Genomic DNA, 23,800 nt, shown 5'->3' with positions numbered 1-23,800 from the left:
TATATGATGTTATTTGTGAATCATCATGTTCAGTTTAATTCTTTTATGAATCACTGCATTGTAGAAACAACACTCATGTTTTGGTATGCAGCAAATAGTTGCTTATCATAAGTTGCCTATGTTTAAGTTTTGTTTTTTATGTATCAATGCGTGGTTTATCATTTTTGTAATGCCTAAATGATGATTTGTAAATTGCTGATGTTAGTTTATCATTTTGTGATCAATGCATGGTTAAGACAATACCCATGTTTTGTTTCTTGCATTTTTTTTTCTTATGCATAAGTTTGATGGATAGTTGTCAGTTTAGCTCCTGTATATATGCTCTATTGATGTCATCCAGTCTATTTGACAGGGGGAGTTTTTGACATAAATTTCTTTACTTCTATTATCTATGCTTATATGCAGGGGGAGCATTGCTCCTATCTTTCATTTTTCCCTCTTTTTGATGTTGTCAAAGGGGGAGAAAACTACCACATATATAGCTTACAAATTAATTCTGTTATATATGATCATGTGTGTTTTATATATATGGTCATGTATGATTTATTCTTGTTTTGGGTTATATGTGGATTATCAGTGTATACTTTACATTCATGTATAAATTGTTTGCCATCATCAAAAAGGGGGAGATTGTTGACCCTATAGTTTTGATGATGATTTGACAAACAATTTATTACTAATAAGCTTCCCAGTGTTTTGTGTTTATGTTCTCTTTTCAGGTATTTCAACACAGCGTTAAAGATTCAAGTTCATCTGCGTGGGTTTTCTTAGGTATATGATCAGTTTTCTTACATATATAGTATGATTATATCTAAGCTCAATATATATACACTTAACACGATCTTTGACATTTTCTATCATATAGATGATTTTTCTTTAAACGTTGTTAAAATATCTTTATCTCTTGTTTACAGCTCTCTCATACTTTATTATATACATATAATATATGCACAATATATATATGAATATTTACAAGTCCTATATCAAACTTTCACTTTCATAAAAATACAGGTTTTCTAATCATTTTTCAAAAACAGGTAGTTTTCACAAACGAAATTCGTTTTTCCAAAAATTCCTTTTCAAACATGTTCATTTCATCATTTATAAACTTTCCCCAAAGTTTCACTATTTTTGGATATGAATTGATATTTTTAACGAATTCTCAAAACTGACCCAAAACCTGTCATTTTTCACATATCAGATTTCGGTCGACCGATACGGTCGACCGACGGTAGTCTGTTTTCTGAGAATTTCTTTGAGTATTTTCCGGTCGACCGGAATTTCCGTCGGTCGACCGAAATTTCCATTCGGTCGACCGAAATTTGCGTCGGTCGACCGCCAGCTTTAAAACTTCGTCTCTCTGGGTTTTTGAACTAATCGGTCGACCGTACCGGTCGACCGACGCATTGACAAATGAGCCTAACGGCTAGTTTTTTCAAAATGGTTTTTTGGTCTTTTTCTTATTTTTAGCTGTTGCAATGGGGTGCTATATATACCCCATTGCTGCTCTTCCTCGAATTTTAATTAAGAAATCCAAGTTTGCTATTTAACAAGTTGTTAATCTCGTTTAAGAGCTGTTTAAGAGTTGGTTTCGTTAATCAGTTTTCAAGAGAAGTTTTCTACAACAAGAAGAGGCTTTCAAATCTTATTGAGATCATCATTTCCTCAGCTCTTCTTATTCATTGAGAAGTTTTCTAAACCCATTCTTATATAGCTTGTTATTTCACTTTCAATTGATTAAGCTATATTCATTGAGTTATATTTATTGAGTTTCATTCACTATTATCACACACACTTATTGAGCTTTATATTCTCATATTATATTGTGGGTTGTGGTGTGGGATTTAGTGAGTGTGAGCTTCATTGTGTTCTCACTTGTTAATTGAGAACAAATCATTGTATTTAACTTTTATTTGTGAGAATCACTTGTAATACACTTGTACACCGAGAGAAGTGTGAGGAGAGAGAGACGGGGTCAAATCCAATAGGAGTGGCGTCGATTGACGAACCTAGGGAGAGGTTGTAATCGAGCACTTGAGGAGGAGGACACGGGCTAGGTTCCTACACTTAGTGTGTAAAGTGTGTTTGTTGAGTGATTGTGTAGTGTGAGAGTTTTCGGTGAACTTGTAAACCGAGTGTGTAGAAGTTCCGGCTTCCAAACCGGATTGTGATAGTGGATATCTCCTCGAGGTGAGGAGCGGGGACGTAGGTCGTGGGGACCGAACCTCGTAAACATATCGTGTGTTTGTGTTTTGCTTGTCTCACATTTTATTTGTGCATACTCTTATTACTCTTATTATTCTTATTGTTCTTATTGTTCATATCTATCTCTTGTAAGAACATATTGATCAACATAATTTTAATTGCTATTAATTGGGATTAGATTAGCATAAGACCCTAATCACCCCCCCTCTAGGGTCTAACAGGTCTCGTTGTGGAATTCATTATATCTTCGATCGATTACAACAAATTTAAAAGAGATAGCCTTTTTATAAGACTTCTTTTACACAACAAAATAAAAATTATAACTTTTTAGAAACAAACGCAGGATCGTTGTTTGGATCGCTGCTTGCGTGGGATCTTTGCCTGTGCCGGGAGCGCTTTGACTCGTGGACCACCAAATCACAGATTCTGATTGAATCGTGAGGGGTTTAGTGATTCTTCCTTCGTTTATCGAAGTGAGAATTTGAAATGAAGATCTTATCAAAGTAAGACGATCGTTCTTCTTAAGATTAAGTCAAAGCTCGAATCTCAAGGAATTGCTAGAAGCTCAAGTACTCTGCTCTGTCTGCTCCAAAATGCTCAGCCCTATGCTCGATGATCAGCCCCTGAAAAAATAACCATTTTCGAGACAGTATTTGCTGTCTCGGCGGCCGAGACAGTAAAGACTGTCGCGGGTTCCGAGACAGTAAACACGGTCTCGGGTTCCGAGATAGTAAATACTGTCTCGGAAATCTTCAACTGCCCGACAGTTTTCTTGTAACTGCCTTCCCACGTTTTAAAACTCCGTTATCTTGGTAGTTATCAACGTGATTCTCGCCCACAACGTTTCCCACGTTCCTGAACAGTTGGTGGCCACGTGTCGACAGTTATAAAACAGTTCTGAACCTTTGAAAGCTGTCTCGCGTGCGAGACAGTGAACACTGTCTCGCATACGAGACAGTAAACACTGTCTCGCATGGCGAGATAGTAAAGACTGTCTCGCTTGCGAGACAGTCTATACTTGTGTCCTTTTTTTTGATTTTTCTCGCATGGCGAGACAGTAAAGACTGTCTCGCGTGCGAGACAGTCTATACTTGTGTCTTTTTTTTGATTTTTGGATGACTTCCTTTTGAGCTGCATTTGAATATCTTTCAGTATTTTTTAATGCCTACAGATACCCCCTCCAAAGTGTTCTAGACTCATTCCTTTATAGAGGAGTCTGGGACACTTTGGATGAGACAGGTTTTGTTTGTAATCACTTCAGTATTTAACTGAGGATATCGTATAGAAGGACTTGTGAACAGCTTCAACTCTTGACTTCTTCATCCTTTGGTCTATTCATTGCTTTGTAGAATAGACAAAATTCTTCCGATGCTATGTTTATCGCTTGACCGTTGTCGAAGTCTTGACTCTAAGCTGGAACACAGTTTATACTCATGTATTTTTTAGAGTTTTCGAGAAATAGTTAACCTCATATACTCGTTAGGAGGTAGCCAGGTTATTCTTAAGAATATTCTAAATGATATTCTCCAGAGATTTCCTGTTGAGGGTAGGGAAACAGTTTAGACTCGTGTACCTATTGGAGTATTCAGGTTATTCTTAAGAATATTCTGAGTGATATTCTCCAGAAACTTCCTGTTGAGATTAGAAAACAGTTTAGACTCGTATACCCATTGGAGTATTCTGGTTATTCTTAAGAATATTCTGAGTGATATTCTTCAGAAACTTCCTGTTGAGATTAGGGAAATAGTTTAGACTCGTATACCCATTGGAGTATTCTGGTTATTCTTAAGAATATTCTAAGTGATATTCTTCAGAAACTTCCTGTTGAGATTAGGGAAATAGTTTAGACTCGTATACCTATTGGAGTATTTTGGTCTCTTTTTTGTTGGTAGAGGTAAACCCGATGATGGAGAGGAAGAATTTTATATTCTATCTCCTGGTCTCTTATTTGTTGGTAGAGATGAACCCGAAATCGGAAAGGAAGAATTTTATATTCTATCTCCTGGTCTCTTTTTTGTTGGTAGAGATAAACCCGAAAATCAGAGAGGAAGAATTTTATATTCTATCTCTAGGTGTAAAAAAAACTCAAAGTGGGATCTTCACTTAGAGAATTTGGACAAGTTTGAATAATCCTAACTGTCATAAGGTTTGATTATTCAACTTAAAAATGGACCCCTCGTTCGTGGAATGAATCGAGAGAAGATTCTGGTTGTGGTCCTAACTGTAGTAAGGTTTGACCAAATGGGGGTTTGAGACGATCCTAACTGTTTAAAGGTTTGATCGCTCAATTTGTGGACCTCTCATTCATAGAACGAATCGAGAGGGGATTTTGGCTTTGGTCCTAACTGTTTAAAGGTCTGACCAAATAGGGGTTTAAGACGATCCTAACTGTTTAAAGGTTTGATCGTTCAATTTGTGGACCTCTCGTTCATGGAAGGAATCGAGAGGGGATTTTGGCTTTGGTCCTAACTGTTTAAAGGTCTGACCAAATGAGAATTTTGTGAGGGAATAACTGTTTAAAGGTTTAATCGTTCAATTTGTGGACCTCTCGTTCATAGAACGAATCGAGAGGGGATTTTGGCTTTGGTCCTAACTGTTTAAAGGTCTGACCAAATAGGGGTTTGAAACGATCCTAACTGTTTAAAGGTTTGATCGTTCAATTTGTGGACCTCTCGTTCATAGAACGAATCGAGAGGGGATTTTAGCTTTGATCCTAACTGTTTAAAGGTCTGACCAAATAGGGGTTTGAGACGATCCTAACTATTTAAAGGTTTGATCGTTCAATTTGTGGACCTCTCGTTCATGGAAGGAATCGAGAGGGGATTTTGTCTTTGGTCCTAACTGTTTAAAGGTTTGACCAAATGAGAATTTTGTGAGGGAAGATTGATCCAATGAAGTGATCGAATCTCATCTCAGCAAAAGATATGATCGGGTTATCCTTAAAAGTACCATGCATGGCATTCTCTAGGAACTTCCCGTGAAAGAAAGGAAATAGTTTTGACTCATATACCTGTTGGAGTATCGAGGAGCAGTTTATACTCGTATACTCTTTGGAGTGAGGGGAAACAGTTTATACTCGTGCACCCAATGGAGTTAGAGTCGTCTTTACTTGGCTTGTTTCGCCGTTATGACGCCGAAGTCAATTAAGGCTTGGATTTTATTTTTGAGTTCAAAGCAAATCTCGGTGGGATGAAGAACCCTTCTGTGGTACGCATAGTAGTTTGGATCCGTAATCCTCTTAGCTCCCTCCTGATCTTTGATAGGTGGTAGCTTAATTTTGTCATTAGCGAGGAGGTATTTTAATATGGCTGGAGCTTCATCATTTTTGAAAGAATACTCCTTTTGAAACTTCGGATCGAGAGTCGCGTTCCCAGCGATTGCAGATGTCGTCGATCAGCTTCTCTCAGCTTTCTTTCTCTTAAGAAAGTGTTCAGCTTGTTCACCGCGCATTTTCAAATCTTTCCAAGTTTTAGATGGTACGACCCCCAGGGCTTCCAGGACATCGATGGAGATTATTGTGGCACGTTTGCAGGATAAACTCCTCTGTAACAGGATCTCTGTAATTCATTGCTTTGTTACGGAAGCGTTTAACAAAATTGTCGACTGACTCTCCGTCTTTTTGTTTCTCATCTAAAAGGGTTCCGATTGACACTTCGGTGTCATCATCAAAGAAATTGCTGAGGAACAAACTTTCTATGTCATCCCAACAATTGATGCTCCCTGGCTTGAGACATCGATACCAATCAAAGGCGGGCCTACGAAGGGTGCCAACGAATGACCGGACCATTAAAGCCTCGTTTCCAGAGATCATGACCAAATGAGACTTGAAATAAATCAAGTGCTGAGTAGGCGAGCTTTTCCCGTCAAACGGTGTGAAGTTAATCAGATTGAATTTTACCGGGTATGGTATTGAATCCCATTCTCTTGGATAGGGACACGGAATACCCGTCTTTTTTACTTCTTGAACCGTCATCAAAGCGTTGATTTTGTTTTTAAGCTCTTTCATTTTCTCGTCATCGTCTATGTCTTCATTCGAAGGACGTTGAGGAGAATGAGTTAGACCACCCCCTGTAAGAGGTGCCATTGAACCACCCCTAATATCGTTATTGGGAGGATGCGTTAAACCACCCCCAGCATTATTGCTATTGGGAGGTGTATCAGCCATAATAACTTCATCCACTTCTAGATCACTGTTATCTATAATATTCCGAGGGTGGTGGCTGGATTCAGCTCGCTGACTGGACTCAGGAGGTTGAGGCCGTTGAGCTAGTAATTCTCTCATTTGTTGGATAGCTAACTCCATCTCTGTCTTCATCTCAGCTCTAATTTCTTCACGTTGTTTGGCTAGAGCTTCTTGAAGTATTTGAGCGAACTGATCAGAGGTGATTGTGAGTACTTCTCTGGTTTGCCCTGTGCTAGATACCGTATCATCCGAAGCGATCACAGAACAAGTGTCCGAGAGCTCGTCCTCTGATGACTTTCCTTCATGCATTCTCTTGTAGTCCCTATGTTTGATGGCTCTTAACTGGAGTCGGGACATCCATTGGGCAATTCTTGAATTGACTTTTCCTCTCGAGGAAAAGTCGGGATTTGATTCACTTGAATGCCGCTTAGATTTTCCTTTATCAGCCATGTTGATGGTGACTTCAGGGAATTCTTCATCTTGAACAACAAGCTTCTTGCGAAAATGTCTCGGCTTGGGCTTTAATATTTTGGTGAAAAGCCTCTAGAACACTGAGACTTTTTGCGGGATGGCTTCTCGTTTGGAGTAGTCATATTCCGACAACGCTGCTCTTATAAGTCGCGCACATGAACAATGAGAGCTTATTTCTCGAATAATTCTATCTCGAAATTTATTCACACCTACAGCTTGATAGTACGATTCATCGGTATGATTGCCGGAAAATCCTATCGTCTGTTGGTATGACCTCCCAAGAATAACGATGTCTTTTGGCTAACACGTCTTCTTCTGGGGGTGTAAAGTCTTGTTGGCATTCTCAGGACAAATTATTATTGCCTTTGAGCGATCCAAGGTTATGTCAGGAGTCACACGTTTAGAACCACCCCCTTGTGGGTGCGGAGTCTTAACGGGCTCTGAATGCTGATTTTGCACAAGTCTAGACTTTAGAATCCAAACTTTGCAGAGTTTTGGTGATTCTTTGGCCACTGTTTCCTTGTTTCTTTCTCGTCTTTGTTGTAAGAGAGCACGGGCATGAGCAGCATTTGCACGACGCTTTTGTATACGTTCTTTGAGGGTCGAACGAACCCTTTTGACGAGAGTCCATTCTTCCGTCGTTAGTTTAGCAGAGATATGAGTGATTGGTTGTTGAGACAACTGAACCACTCGATGCCTCCTCGACTCTATGTCCGCGTGATAACGAACCCCGTCGGTTTGTTCCAATGCCTTAGCTATTTGGTGAGCGCGGCGCTGACGTTGTCTCTGACGAGCCCTTTTTGTCAGTGCTGGTAGGCTTTGATTCCATGACTCCTTAATTGGAGAAGAGTCATTGTGAGCAGAGGTGTTGTGAGTAAAATCCTCAGCAACAATCGGATGAGTGTCTTCATCCGTAGCCTTTGACAACTTCAACGAAGATGAAATCTTCCTGCATTTGCGATGTGAGGAAGACTTTACAGATGAGGATGACAAATACTCCTCAAACTTTGTTTGGTCGAACTCGTACTCGATCGTTAATTCAACCGGGATCTTGATGATTGGCTACGACACGACGATCTCGGCAGCGAGACCGTTGGCTCCTACTGTGATCGCCAGCTTGTTTGCGTCAAAAATTGGTCTCGTTGTGGAATTCATTATATCTTCGATTGATTACAACAAATTCAAAAGAGATAGCCTTTTTATAAGACTTCTTTTACACAACAAAATGAAAATTATAACTTTCTAGAAACAAATGCAGGATCGTTGTTTGGATCGCTGCTTGCGTGAGATCTTTGCCTGTGTCGGGAGCGCTTTGACTCGTGGACCACCAAATCACAGATTCTGATTGAATCGTGAGGGGTTAGTGATTCTTCCTTCATTTATCGAAGTGAGAATTTGAAACGAAGTTCTTATCAAAGTAAGACGATCGTTCTTCTTAAAATCAAGTCAAAGCTCGAATCTCAAGGAATTGCCAGAAGCTCAAGCACTCTGCTCTGTCTGCTCCAAAATGCTCAGCCCTATGCTCGATGATCAGCCCCTAAACAAATAACCATTTCCGAGATAGTATTTGCTATCTCGGCGGCTGAGACAGTAAAGACTGTCGCGGGTTCCGAGACAGTAAACACTGTCTCGGGTTCTAAGACAGTAAATACTATCTCAGAAATCTTCAACTGCCCGACAGTTTTCTTGTAACTGCCTTCCCACGTTTTAAAACTCTGTTATCTTGACAGTTATCAACGTGATTCTCGCCCACGACGTTTCCCACGTTCCTGAACAGTTGGTGGCCACGTGTCGACGGTTATAAAACAGTTCTGAACCTTTGAAAGCTGTCTCGCGTGCGAGATAGTGAACACTGTCTCGCGTGCGAGACAGTAAAAACTATCTCGCCTGGCGAGACTCTCGCGTGCGAGACAGTAAACACTGTCTCGCATGGCGAGACAGTAAAGACTGTCTCGCGTGCGAGACAGTCTATACTTGTGTCCTTTTTTTTTATTTTTGGATGACTTCCTTTTGAGCTGCATTTGAATATCTTTCAGTATTTTTTAATGCCTACAATAATCTTCTGACAATACCAAGAGGATTTCTTCCTTATGGTGCCTTTTTAACAAAAATCTTTGACAAATTTCATGTGGATCTCAAATCTGAAAATTCTGTTGTCCGTTCCATTGAATTCTTTGATTCCAATGCTTTAACTAGGATGAAGTTAACAAATTTTAAAATTCAAGAACAAAATCCTCAAGATGAACCTCATCCTCATCAAGAAGAAATTGCACAAGATATTCCACAATCTTCAACTCAAGCAGGAGCTTTTTCTAGTCAACCACCACCACCATTTCCTACAGAACCCTCATGCTTTTCAGACGTGCAATACAACACTCTTAGTGCACGTATTCTTAAACTTGAAACTGGTCAGAGAGCTCTATATTCTCAGAATTCATATATCATTAGTAATCAAGAAGAGCTAATCAAGAAGTTTGAAGACTTGGACACAAAGCTTAATGTATACTTTCAAAGACAACAACCTCCTCCAGCACCTTAGAAGTTTATGCTTTCATCATATTAAATTTGGATGTTTTTTCTTTAATGTTAAGTTTCAAAACAATTATGTTATTTGGTTTAAGTATCAAAAACTATGTAGCTGTGAGTTGTTAGGACATATGTTATTTATGTTGCTACTATATCAAGTATGTTGATTATGTGTTTATTTTATTATGATGTTGTTTGGTTAGTTAATATATGTGCTACATATTTTAAACAGATCATGGTAATGAACATTGTGGAACTTTTGGTCTTTATGGCAAGTCTTTGCCTACCTATTTGGATGGGTGAAGTTATGGACTATGTTCATAATCTGGATGATTTGTTTAAAGTTTTAGCTCATGTTGAAGAAATAATGACATGTTAGCATAAATGTTTTTCTCTTTTTGTTGATAACAAAGGGGGAGAAATAGTTACCTATATTAGAATTATGTATTGTCATGTATTGTTATAGACTCTAATTTGCATATATGCAGGGGGAGTAAGTATGGTTATTTCATAATGTTTAAACATGGTTATAAAATACATTCTTATGCATAAATTATTTGTTATCATCAAAAGGGGGGAGAATGTTGAATATTATATCTCCATGATAGTATTTTGATGATAACAATTTATACAATGTGTGTTATACAAATGCACTAACTTTTATATGCAGATTTCAATATCAAAATATGAACAAGTGCAAGTTGATTTCAAGGCATTATGAAGTGAAGAAGATGAAGAAGATATGAGATAATGTATTTTATATTTTCTTTACTTAGAATTATTGTACAAGCCTTGATCACACACACGCACACACACGATATTAGAACACACTAACACAGGCTTAGTGTGTTGGTTAACTATAGAAATCCCATATGTTAACCATTAGAGTTATAGTTAAAACTTAAGTATAAAAAATTTTTAATTCATATTTTTTACTCTTGTATAAGACTTAAATATAAAATTCTGTCAACTTACAGTATAGTCAACTAATTTGGATAATAGTCGACTACTCAAGTGTTCGACAGAAATATAAGTTTCTGTTAATTTACAGAATAGTCGACTAATTGACATTATAGTCGACTACTGAAGGCAAAATTCATTTTCTAAGTTTCTGTAAAATTACAGTGCAGTCGACTAATAATCTTTGTAGTCGACTACTGAGAAATTTTCTGAATACACAGAGTCTGTTTAAACTCAGAGTAGTCGACTAATCTGTATTGTAGTCGACTATAGATATAGTTTTTCTAGAATTCAAAGTTTGAATTTATGACTGTTTATAGCCGTTTTTAAACGTTTTTAAAGTTCAAAAAAATTATCTTTTCAAGGGCTATAAATAGGTTATATGTTCAGAAAAAAATGCAGAGACTTATATACCCATAAGCTTTGATATTTGTGCATTTTTTTCAAGTGAAAAATATTCAGATTTTGAGAAAAAGAAAAGTTTCTGAAATTGCCTTTGAACTTCATTCAAATACTTATTGTTTAGGCAATTTACAGAAGTGAGAATCATTCCTAAGTCACCACTACACTACACTACAAATCAAGGCTTATAGGAATTAAAATTATTGCTTTAAAAGTTCTCTCGAGTTGTGAGAGGTGTTAATCTCTTGGTTTAGAGATTGGTGTGCAAATTAGCAAGGTGTTTGTCAATTAGTGTTGCAATTTGCAGGGACTTGCAAATTGGTCAGGTTTTTTTTTGATTTTGTAAGTTTATTCAAAATTATAGTAGAAACTCTCAAGCGGGATTTGCTTGGGGACTGGATGTACACCGGATTGGTGGAACCAGTATAAAACCTTGTGTTTGTGATTGTGAATTTCTGAGATTGTCATTTTTCTTTACAATTTATAATCTACTTTGCATAAATTTTAAAAGAACACTATTCACCCCCCTATAGTGTTCTAGTGTATCTATTTCAGATCCTACAGGAGTCGATACGTGAGAACCAACACTTGATGTTGTAGCTTGTGTATGTACTTTGTGAGGATTTGTGAGAGTTGTCGGTTGACTTGATAACCGAATGTGTAGAGTTTTCGGTTAGCTAGAAAACCTAGTGTGTAGAGAAGTTCCGGCTTCCAAACCAGGTTATATAGTGGATTCTCCTCGAGAGTGGGGAGCGGGGACGTAGGACGGAAGGTCCGAACCTCGTGAACATATAGCGTGTTTGGTTTGCATTGGCGCACTTATAACTGTTCATCTTATAGCCTATTGCATCTTGTTTATATTGTCCACTAGTTTGTTTCACCCTTGTGATAGTTTAAATATATCCTTGCATACATCATATATTATATCTCATTTCTAGGATATATCATATTTGTTCATATTGCATATTCTTGCTCATAAGTAATTGTATATCATCTTGCAATAACATATTTGTTAGTAAGTTTTAATTAGCATTTAAATCGGATTAGATTAGCATAAACCCTATTCACCCCCCCCTCTAGGGTTCTTTCATAGCGACATTAGGGTCCAACAATTGGTATCAGAGCTTGGTGCTCTTTGATTTAAGGACTAATCGTCTTGAGTTAAATATCCAAGTTATCTTATTTTTGTGCTAATCTAGTTTTGTGAATTTATTGTTATCTTCCTTGCTCATATATACATTATGGATATGCACGGTGCACCTTGTTTTGATTATGCCATCAATATTGCTCCTAGATTAGATAATTTCCCCTATGCCCACTACAACAAAACTGTTTTTTTATAGCGTTGAACGATAGCGTTTATGTTACAAGTGCTATAGATTGTGTGTGTCTTATTTTTTGATAGCGTTTGTAAAATTTAAAACGCTATAAGTTCTTGATGGCAAATTTTTTTTTCTGACGCGACGTCGTTGAATACTTAAACGGAGACTGAAAATTAAAACATGCCGCCCAAAATTTTCATTCGTCTCCTCCCCCCAAATTTCATTGGTCCCGCCCCGAGAAAAAAAAACCCTAACCCAAAAAAAATCCGCACTCCTCTCTTTCAGACCCACTCCTCTCTTCCCTTGCTCGCCTCAGCTCTCCCCTTACCATGCGCTCCCTCTCCTCTCTCCTCTCCCGCTCCCAGCAAAAGATCGCCGACCTCAGCTCTCCGGTTCTGGTGCGTTTTCTTCTCCGTCGACGTACGAGATCTCGGCGGCTCCGTCTCCTGGTACGGATTTGAGGTTTCTAGGGTTTTTAATTTGGGATTTTGAGGATTCTAGGTGTTTCTATTGGTTAGTTTTCATGTTTGTAGTTGTAATGCGATCAATCATCTTGTGAGCTCGGAGCATCTGAGGAATTTAAAAGGTTTCTTGAGGTAGCATGGGGGTGGCGTAGATCGAATCAATTCATTTAGGGTTTCTGATGAGTAGCTCGCCAAGGTGAATTTTTTTTACTAAGCAATGTTTTCTTAACAATTTATTCATTTATTTTAAGTATGATCATGTCAGGAACAGAAGATAACTGGTATAATCAATTTTAGTGATTTTGTAATACGCCAAGTGCATAAAAGATGTGACATCTAAGTTGGGAAATTTCATATAGCTGATTATTATAACTAATGTGTTTTTGTTAAATATGGTGCTAATTTAGGATTTTATGTTTATTGTTGGTTTGGCTTGGATTGAAGTTGGGTCTTCAGAACTAATTTGCAAAATCTGAAATATAAAGCTGTGATGTTTTAGTGTCATACACTCATACTGCAAATGCAACTAGTTTCAAGCTTTCGGATAAAGCATTTGACTGACATAGCATTCGAGAATAATGTTTAACGGTATTTATAAGGCTCTGGTGCTAAACATCACTTACAATTACCATCTTCTACAATCCCTTGCTTGCGAGTCAAGCTTTCAGCTGATCCTACTTGAGAGAATGTTTTAAGATTATGTTGCCTCTACTAGTAACTAAAGATTTTAGGTAAAATGGTTATATTAGAGCAATAGTTTTCATGATACTGTGAGCATTGGGAAGGGATGCTCTCTTAAGTAAATGAACAGGTTGTCCAGGAAATAAAAAGGGATTTTTTAAGAAAATGCAAATATCCACTCATTACGATCACAGGGCAATTTACTAAAGCTTATGCACCTTGCTTTTCTGACACTTCTCATGGTTACTAGTGGCTTTGTATCTTCCCTGAGCTTCTATCATATCTCATCAGGCCATGGTAATCTTCCCACCTACTGAGAAATAGCTGATAACTGCTTATCATGTGTACTTAGGCTACAACTGTCGATTACAGTTATTATGACACGTACAAGTTTTTCACAATATCATTAGCTTTCTAACATTCTTTAAGACTTCCCCTTACTAACAAGTAATAACTGAGTTGGAATCAGTGGACACAACCAAGTAGAATGATGTGCCTACATGTAACTTAATCTTGCACTATTTCTAGCTTCACGAACAGAACCTGATTGTAATTTAAATGGTTAGGAAGGCAGTTTTTTCTTAAATAATTCCATGTATATAATTCTATGTGAGTCAGAACTTCAAGGCATTGTGTAGTATTTAATACATTTTGTTATTCATATAATATGCTATCACATATTTGTAGTTTACTATGAAAATTCTGCCTCAACGTAAATCTCTTGTTCATTTGAGTTTCATAGTTTTATCATGCTTCGTTCACACATTTGATGACTATATTTCTGTCATCTCCCAGCAATGCATACTTGTTTTGCAATAGTTGTCAATAATTTTTAATCTCACACACTGCCTACTTTAGAGTCACCACTATTTCTTGTCACATTGGCCTAGAACAACTACATAGTTATTGATAGCATCCATTTTGTGAAAATTATAGACCTGAATTTAAAATTTGGGCTTTTAAATTGAAAATATCTAAATATATACCTGTGGATGTGTTGTTATACACATGAACTACCTAGCAAAATTTCCAATAGTTTCTGTGTGTTTTTAATCATGTGGGTAAAAAAGTTATTTGATTTTGCGAAAATTCTGATATGTTGATTTTGATAGCATAATATGCATGGTTAGAACATACTCAAATTTATCCGAGATCTTACACTAAAGAGTTAACTTGTAGTAGATCATATCCAATGATACAAATTTCTAATTAAAAAGCGCACATGCACACACATGCACAGACATACGTACTCACATGCACATTCTATCAACTGCAATGTACAATGTTCGCTTTCCGCTTTCTTATCAAGCAGCATGTGCATACTACATGACTCACCCTGCTTATACCTTTTGCAGGAATTTCATTTAAGACACAAGAGCTCTATGCTCTTGTCTTTGCCATACGATATCTAGATATTTTTACTGATTTTATCTCACTTTATAATACTGTCATGAAGTTGATATTCTTTGGGAGCTCATTCTCAATAGTCTGGTACATCAGAAGACACAAGATCGTCCGCAGATCATATGATAAGGATCAGGACACCTTCCGCCATCACTTCCTCATATTACCTTGCCTGTTCTTGGCCCTATGTATACATGAGAGATTTACTTTCAAGGAGGTAAACTGACTCATACAGGTTTTTAAGAAATTTGATTAATAAACTAACATATGCATGCCTAAGGTGCAATTTGTGGTCATTTTCTGTACTATCTTTTACTTTGTTGTTTCTTGTGGTATGGTGAAGAAATTTCTTGCTTGGAACTTATATTTCTCCATTATACATTCAGATTTGTTGCCTTCATTATGTACTTTGTAATTTCTGTTAATAGGTTATGTGGACATTCTCCTTATATTTGGAGGTTGTTGCGATACTTCCTCAGCTGATCTTGTTACAGAGGATCAAGAATATTGATAACTTGACCAAGCAATATGTTTTTCTCCTTGGGTGAGCTATCTTTCTGTACTCCATGTTCAACTCATTTACTGTTATAAGTTTCATATAGAATAATTTGTGCCATGATTTAGGAGTCTGTACTTTTGTTCATGCTCAAATCCTTAGAATTTTCATATGTGACCAAGGCTAGTGGGATTTCTCTTCCTCTTCCAAACACAGATCACGCATATACAAGACCTTTTATATTGACAATTTCCCCCCTGCTATTTCTTTCTTTTTATTATTTAAATTAAAATTTGAAATGATTGTCAGAAATAAAACATCATTAATTTTTCCATTTACTTGTTTTGTCATACAGTTGGTGGCAACATTCAGCTACCCTTGCTGGTTATGAGCAGCAAGATGCCCATGAGTTCTTCATCTCAATGCTTGACAGGATTCATGAGAAAGAGCAACCTAACCATTCAAATAAAGGTATTGACTCTCTTTGCTATCATTAAAGCCACTTTTTCATGCAGAAATTAATAAAGAACAAATTATTATCTTCTTATTTTCATTAATAACAAATTTAAACAAAATTATTAAAGAAATTAATATAAGCTTGTGATTTCTAATTATTGGTGTTGTTGTTTTCTGTTTTGTGTCCATATAATGTTCATGGCTCTAGGATCTCATTATTGGTGTTGTTAATTTCTGTTTTTGTAGTAGTACAAGTACTCAATTGATGAAGATGATGAGTCTCCCAAGTCATATGTAATGCAACAAATTTAGTTTCTGTTGTTCTGTGTACTATGGTTAATTTCTTGTACTCCATGTTGGACTATCCAAAGGCTAATATTTATTTTTTGGCACATTTGTGTTGACTCTTCTTGTATGCTACAACTTGGTTATGTATCAGTTTGAACTTTTAAATGAAATATTTGCTTTTATGGTTGTCACAATTGGAAGTTATTTCTAGTTCAACCTCAAAGGTTTATAGGCACAACTGAAATGCTATAAGAAGTGGAAACAATTGCTGAAATGCTATTAAAAGAAGAAAGACAACATTCACTGAAACGCCATTGTAGTAACTCAAACACTATTAAATGTAAGACAATAGCAGCGTAGAAATGCTATGAATGAAAACTAACTAATAGCGTTTTTTAACCGCTATGAAAGATATTTGTCATAGCAATATAGAAACGCTATTGAATACTCTTTTATAGCTACATAAAAACGCTATGGTTGGAAACTTTTTGATAGCGTTTGGGAAAACGCTATGTAAAGCCACAGACCTACTATAGCGGGTTCTGACACAACGTTGATTAAAATGCTATGAAATAATACCATAGCGTTTTTCGGCCGCTATGGTAGATTTCAGGTGTTGTAGTGGCCTAATGGTGTGTTAGATTTAAACTTTTTGTTCGATCTAGACACTTTGATTTATAGGAAATTATAGATGATGCTTATATTATGCCCACTTCGGAGAAATCTAAGTGGAATAAAAATAATCATCGTATGTTTACCATGAATAAGCTTTTGTTAGAATTTTTACATAATGCGTTCGATTCATCTATATCTAACAAGCTTGATTCTTTTGATAGTGCTTACACATTATGGAAACTTATAGAAGCACATCAATGGAATTTGGAGGCGATCCGACAAGCTTTGGAGGATTCCTCTTCTAGTTCATGTGGAGCTTCATTTTCATGCACACGGCCACTAGGCGATAGCCCTAGTGTGGTAAGCGAGTCCGAATTCGAATATGATTTATCTTTTGATAAACTTGCCCGTGCTAGTGAAAAATTATTGCATGCCTATAACAAATTACATAAAAATTTTATTGATTTACAAAGCAAGTATGAAGGTTTAAAATCCGATCATGAGAAGTTAGCTTCTAAATTTGATATCATTTCTCAAGAGAATGATGCTTTTAAAGAAAATAATGATATGCTAAAATTGGAAAATAATAATTTGAAATTGGATATTGTTAACTTGACTCCTGATAAAAATAATGCCATGTTAGAAGTAGAGAACATACAAAATGACATTGTTTTTTTTGTAAATAACTATTTATGTTCTACTTCTAATAAAAATGCATATGTGCCTAAAAATAAAGAATTAAATCTTGTGAATAAACGCATTTTATCTTTAGATTCAACTTTGAAAACATGCATTAATAATCATAAGAGGCTTATGGATATGTGTGCCAAGTCTAAGTCATCATCCACTCATTATGCACACATATATAGCAAAGTTTACAAATGCTCTATTTGCGACCGAAAATATCATTTATCTAAATTTTGCTATGATGCACACAAATATAAGAATGCTAATGCTCCTTGTGCATCTCATGTAGCTTCTTCGTCTTGTACACTTACACATTCACATGATCATTCTCACAAAGTTCATCATAAGCATGCTAGTGTGTTCAAGTGTGATCTTTGTGATCGTTTTGGTCATTTGGCCGAATATTATTTTGATTTGAAAAAAAAAATCACATTTACCAAATGTTTCTAGTAGACCACGTATTTTTAAATGTGATATTTGTGGTATATTTGTCCATTTGGTGAAGTTTTGTTATGATTTGAAAAAATGTTCAAACTTGCCAAATTTCCCAAGTAAACCACCTTTGTTTCATAATGTTTCTCATTTACAAAATAATTTTAATAGACAATCTTTGTTTGCAAATGGTTCCTGTGCACGAGTATATGATCCACAAAAATAAATGAGTCTCTTTTACTGCACAAATTACAATCGGAAGGGTTATTTGAGTAATTATTGTTATGACCGGGTCAGTGCACCAAATGTGCCTAAAATGGTTCATAACCCTAGGACTTTGAGCTTTATTGATAATGGTCATGTCCCTAACCAATCCGGTACCAAGAATACTTGGGTGCCAAAATCTTTTTAAAACCAAGAATTGTATTATTTTTAATTTTTAATTTTTCTTGGTTTTGAAAATTATGTTTTAAATTTTTTTTTAATATGAAAATAATTTTTTTGATCAATTCTTTTGTTTTTATGATTATTAGTTTCGATTTTTGTTAAGAGGTTTGTATTTATATAACCTCCCGGGTTTATTGTGTGTTTATTTCCCAAATCATGTTTACCGGGTGCTAAAATGATTATATTGGTTGGAACAAGCTCAAGAGCTTGATATTGTTGTCTCTCTTAAAAATTGTGTTTTGATTTGTTGCTTTGAATTCATTATATTTCACTTATATGATGATATTCATGTGTTTGAGCTTATGGATCATCTATTCGTGTCTTATAATGTATTCTATTGAGTGGTTTGAATAAGTTATACAAAGAAAGTTTTCCTCTTTGATCAAACATTATTTTTGGACTCAAATCTTGATTTATAACTTCATTTAAGTGATTTGTTTTCACTTGAAAACTTTTTTCATGGTTCTCATGTTTTCCTCATACCTTTGTTTACATAAATCTATTTTTATACACTATGTTTTTATAATTGTGTAATGAGACACTTCTTTCATAATTAAATGACATATTAATATGTGTTCTCATTGTCTTGTTTGTATGTGAGTTATGTTTAGCATATCTTTCATTTATGCTTACTCACATGTTTTTGCCTTAGCTTTCATTTCATATTTTCTATATGGCATTTTGATAGGGGGAGCTATTCCCTATACTTATTTTATACTCACTCATGCATATTGATAGGGGGAGCTTTCGCTCTCTTCATTCTTGCTATTTTCCCTTTTTGATGTTGTCAAAGAGGAAGAAATATTGTGAGTATACATTTCCTTGTTTATATACATGTGAATTATAGTTTATATATTCATTTTCATTCATGCATATATCTTTTTTTGTAAATTGTTTGTCATCATCAAAAAGGAGGAGATTGTTGGCCTTCTTATTTTGATGATAATTTAACAAACAATTTACATCTAATATTGTTTGTCTAGTATTTGTGTTTTGTTATTTATTATAGACAAACAATATGGTTGGAGGATGGATGGATTGTGCCATAACGATCATATCAAATGGAGGTTGGCGGAATAGTGGTTGAAGCCTTATTACTCAAGTTGAAGATCCAAGTTCTAGCTTCATCCGCAATGTGTACCAAGTCAAGCTTATTGAAGATCAAGATCAAGCTTAGGTAACATTAGTTTAGGTTTATATTATGTGCGTTAGTACTTTAAGCTCAATCATATATACACACACATTATATTGGTTTCCTTGTATATATATAGTTATATATATATATATATACAACACAAGTTTTGTTTTTATATATATACATAGTTATATATACATATACATCTTGGTTTTTAGTTTTATCCACAAACAAAGTTTTTACAAATAAATTCCAAAAATTATGTATACATGTTTGTTTTCTATGTGGATAAGTTGTTTTGGTTTAATTTCATAGATATGAAACAAATATATATTCATATACATACTCATTTGTTTCATATTCTATTGTATTTGTGAAATCATAGATATGAAACAAATATATATTCATATACATACTCATTTGTTTCATATTCTATTGTATTTGTGAAAGTATTGTATTTATTATTTATAGACTTCATAACAATAGTTTATATCTTTCTTTAAGTCTATAAAATCATTTTGTAATGTTTCAAAACATGGTTAAGCTAAAAATGTCAAAACTCATGTGTTTACATTTTCATGTTTTAGACTATTTTGCAAAATAATGATATTTCTCATTTGGGAGGTCCTTTTTTGAAAACCAGTTTTTGTAGCATGTGTATTATCATGTCTACAATCATTTTCCAAAGTTTTATATTTTTCTAAATTTATTTGATATTTTTAAACTCAGTTTAAAGTTAAGTTTTTCTGTGCACTTCAGGTTTGTGCATGTTCAGTCGACTCATTAGTCGACTCATAAGTTGACTCACGAAGTACAACGCAGTTATAATTTTTCTTCTGCTGAGTCGACTTATATAAGCCGACTCATTAGTCGACTCATAAATCGACTCATGAGTCGACTCATAAGTCGACTTATCAGAGAGTCGTTGCACAGTAACGGCTAGTTTTCAGATTTGTTTATTTTAATGTTTTTATGGGATTTTGTTGGATTCTTGGGCTGGTTTCTTCAAGCCTATATATACCCCTTTACATTAACTATTTTAATTAACTAAGAGAATGTTTTAAGAAAAGTTTAACAAGGGTTTAAAGCTTGTTTAAGTTTGTTTAAAGGTGTTTAAGCATTGTTTAAGAGTTTCGTTTGTGAAGATAATTTCACAAGGGCTTGAGGAGATAATCTTTGGTGTTTGAGCTTCAAATCATCTCTCTCTCACTCTTGTCATTTATTGGAGAAGTTTTCTAAACTCAATCTAACTTTGCATTTTATTGTTTGATTATTATTTTATTAAGCTAGTGTTTATATTAAGTTTAGTTAATTTTATTTATCTCTTTGTACACACACAACCATTGAGCTTATTGTATTTGCATACATTGTATAATTAGGTTGTGGGATTGTGTGGCTTAGAGTGTGAGCTTACATTGTGTTCTCATCCATTATAGAGAACAAATTTATTTGTATTGAGCCTTCATTGTGAGATCACATTGTATTACACTTGTACACCGAGAAGAGTGTGTGGTGAGGACGGAGTCGATACTAAGAGGAGTGGCGTCGGTGGCCTAGTGAGAGGTGATAATTCCGAGCACTTGAGGGAGTCGATACGTGAGGACCAATACTTGAGGTTGTAGCTTGTATATGTACTTTGTGAGGATTTGTGAGAGTTGTCGGTTGACTTGATAACCAAGTGTGTAGAGTTTTCGGTTAGCTAAAAAACCGAGTGTGTAGAGAAGTTCCGGCTTCCAAACCGGGTTATGTAGTGGATTCTCCTTGAAAGTGGGGAGCGGGGACGTAGGACGGAAGGTCCGAACCTCATGAACATATAGCGTGTTTGGTTTGCATTGGCGCACTTATAACTGTTCATATTATAGCCTATTGCATCTTTTTTATATTGTCTACTAGTTTGTTTCACCCTTGTGATAGTTTAAATATATCCTTGCATACATCATATAGTATATCTCATTGCTAGGATATATCACCTTTGTTCATATTGCATATTCTTACTCATAAGTAATTGTATATCATCTTACAAGAACATATTTGTTAGTAAGTTTTAATTGGTATTTAAATCGGATTAGATTAGCATAAACCCTATTCACCCCCCTCTAGGGTTCTTTCATAGCGACCTTAGGGTCCAACATTTGTTTAATTCTGGGTTCTTCACAGTGGCAATGGAGTGTCTCCCTCGAATGCTCGCATCGAGTTTTCTCTCCGTTGATGATTTGAATGTCTCGATTCACTGGAACAATTAACTTGCGTGGCAAGTATTAAAAAACTCTTAACGAGTTTATGAACTCAGGATGAGTTAGACCTCTGTGAAAAGAGTTATCTGAACCGAAAATTCAGTTAATAGCCAAGTGAATTTATTATTGCTAAAGGATGCCTCAAGATCTCTTTGTTGCCAAGAAGTTCTCTCTAGCCGATCCCCTGGTGATTTTTATCCGAAAACCGAACTCCTGAACTTCTAAGATGATTAAAAAACAGAATTTTCTAAACCTCCCTTCGGTTGAGTTTGTTCAGGTTTTTATAGGAAGATAAGGGGTGTAAATAACCCCTTAATCCGCTCCTAAGTGGACCAGATTCCCCCAGATCGTGGGAAAAACGGTTCTGAAACCGTTCAGCTCATGTTTGAATGAGTCAAACGCCCAATTCGGCGTTCTGGACCCTAACTCTGCGTCTTAAGCTTGAGACGTAGAGTTGGGCGTCTGCTAAAAATTGAAACCGTAAGGACCGCCTGTGTTTTGAAGATTGAACGCAGAGGTGAACTATACGTTTAGAAATAGTTGCTGACTTATAACCTCTTCTACTAGAGCGTTTGCAAAGACCGTTGTTCTATAATCTTCGCTTTAGCTATTTGGGATGTGAGAGTCATCAGATTGTAACTCTCACGGTTGATTGTGGAGCCTATTGAATCAGAACTTTTATCAGTCGTCGTGAAGGTCGTTGAATTGTAACCTTTCTCGATTTACGTGAAAATCCTCTAATTGTAGCTTTCGTTTTATTAACGTGAAAGTCGTTGTAACTTTCATTGTCGAGATGTTGATTGAAGTTTGATAGGGATCAACTATCTGTTATGATTTTTAGACAGTCTACAAGTATCTTATAGGTATGTATTAAATTTATATTCCTCATAGATTATCATGCATGTCAAATTATACTAAATTTTAATTATTTTCTTATATAGATGTGAATGAAATACTTGTTAAAATTTACGCGATTGATAGCATGGACAAGAATGGAATAAAAATATTTAGAAGTTTTACAATACATGATAATGAGTACGTTATAATTTTATTATTATATGTATGAAATATACAAAAATGCATTTTATAACATAAATATTAAATATGTATTTTATTCTTTTATCAGGTTCAACACCATAGCTATCACTTTTTGGGAAGATTTAGCATGTGCTCTAGAGGAAAAATTAAAACGGGAGAATAAAGCTCAATAATTGTTATTGTGACCGTTTTGTTGTATTCTAGATTTAGAAGTGTGTGTGTTTATATATACATACACGTACATACTATGATAATTTATATTTATATGTCTAATTATAAACTTACAATAATTAAAGAAATACAAAATATTATATATTTTCTAAATTATTATATTTTTGTTCATTTTCTTTTCACAGTGAAATGATTGATAAGCCTTTCGTCTACGTAAGTTTTATATAAATTTGAGTGCTAATAAGGACGTTGCTCAAACTCAATGATATTTTATGACTTTTTATGAAATAATATAATTCCATTTTTATAAAATTTATTTAGAATTATGAGAATTATCATTATAAGTAATTATTTTACTTATCTTCTTTCTCAATTCTATTGATGCTCCAACTCAATACTAAAATTTTAAGACTGGAACAAGATCGCTAAGCACATAAGTCAAGTTTAAAATTGACGATGGTACAGTTAATAACATGTTTGAAGTAAAGGAATTGAATGACGGTGATGTAAGTAAAATTTAAGTTATTTAAATATTGAATTATTTGCTAAATTTAATATATATTCAATTATAGTTTTTAACACTATATGAATATAAGAAACAAGATACAATGATAAGAGTTGTCTTATTATTACACATACATTTAATTTAAAATACAAAATTCAAATTAAACTTAAATTATAATAAAACGACTATATAAATACATTACATAGACCTTCAAAGGTTAACACTTTTAATTCATTTATCATGCACTTTATTTCTTTTTTTTGGTTTTTTATAATTCAGTTGATGATGAATATATTGTTTATATATACTATTCTTAGGAGAAACATTATTTTTGCATCTCTCAAATCATGAGAATTAATGAGATGCCATGTTGATATCCTTCTGATGCTGACTACAATAACAAGTTGAAAGATATTAATGGGGTTCTTTACTGTAATCGTTATAAAAATAAAATCAAATATGTAGAAGGAAGGTAAATTTGATATTATAATTTTTATAAATATAAATTATTTATAGTTTAGAAAAGATAAATTGAATAAACAATATGTAACGTGAATATGTAATTACCATTAAGTATAAACTTATCTTAGAAGTGATGAATGGAATAGGCTCGCTACATTTGTAATATTCCAACACGATGTTCTTCGTTTGATGAAAATTAGTCCTTCAGAATAAGAA

The sequence above is a fragment of the Asparagus officinalis genome, chromosome 5 (assembly GCF_001876935.1).
Source record: "Asparagus officinalis chromosome 5, Aspof.V1, whole genome shotgun sequence".
Lineage (NCBI taxonomy): Eukaryota > Viridiplantae > Streptophyta > Magnoliopsida > Asparagales > Asparagaceae > Asparagus > Asparagus officinalis.
The sequence above is the reverse complement of the archived record's forward strand: the minus strand, read 5'-3'. Positions refer to the sequence as shown.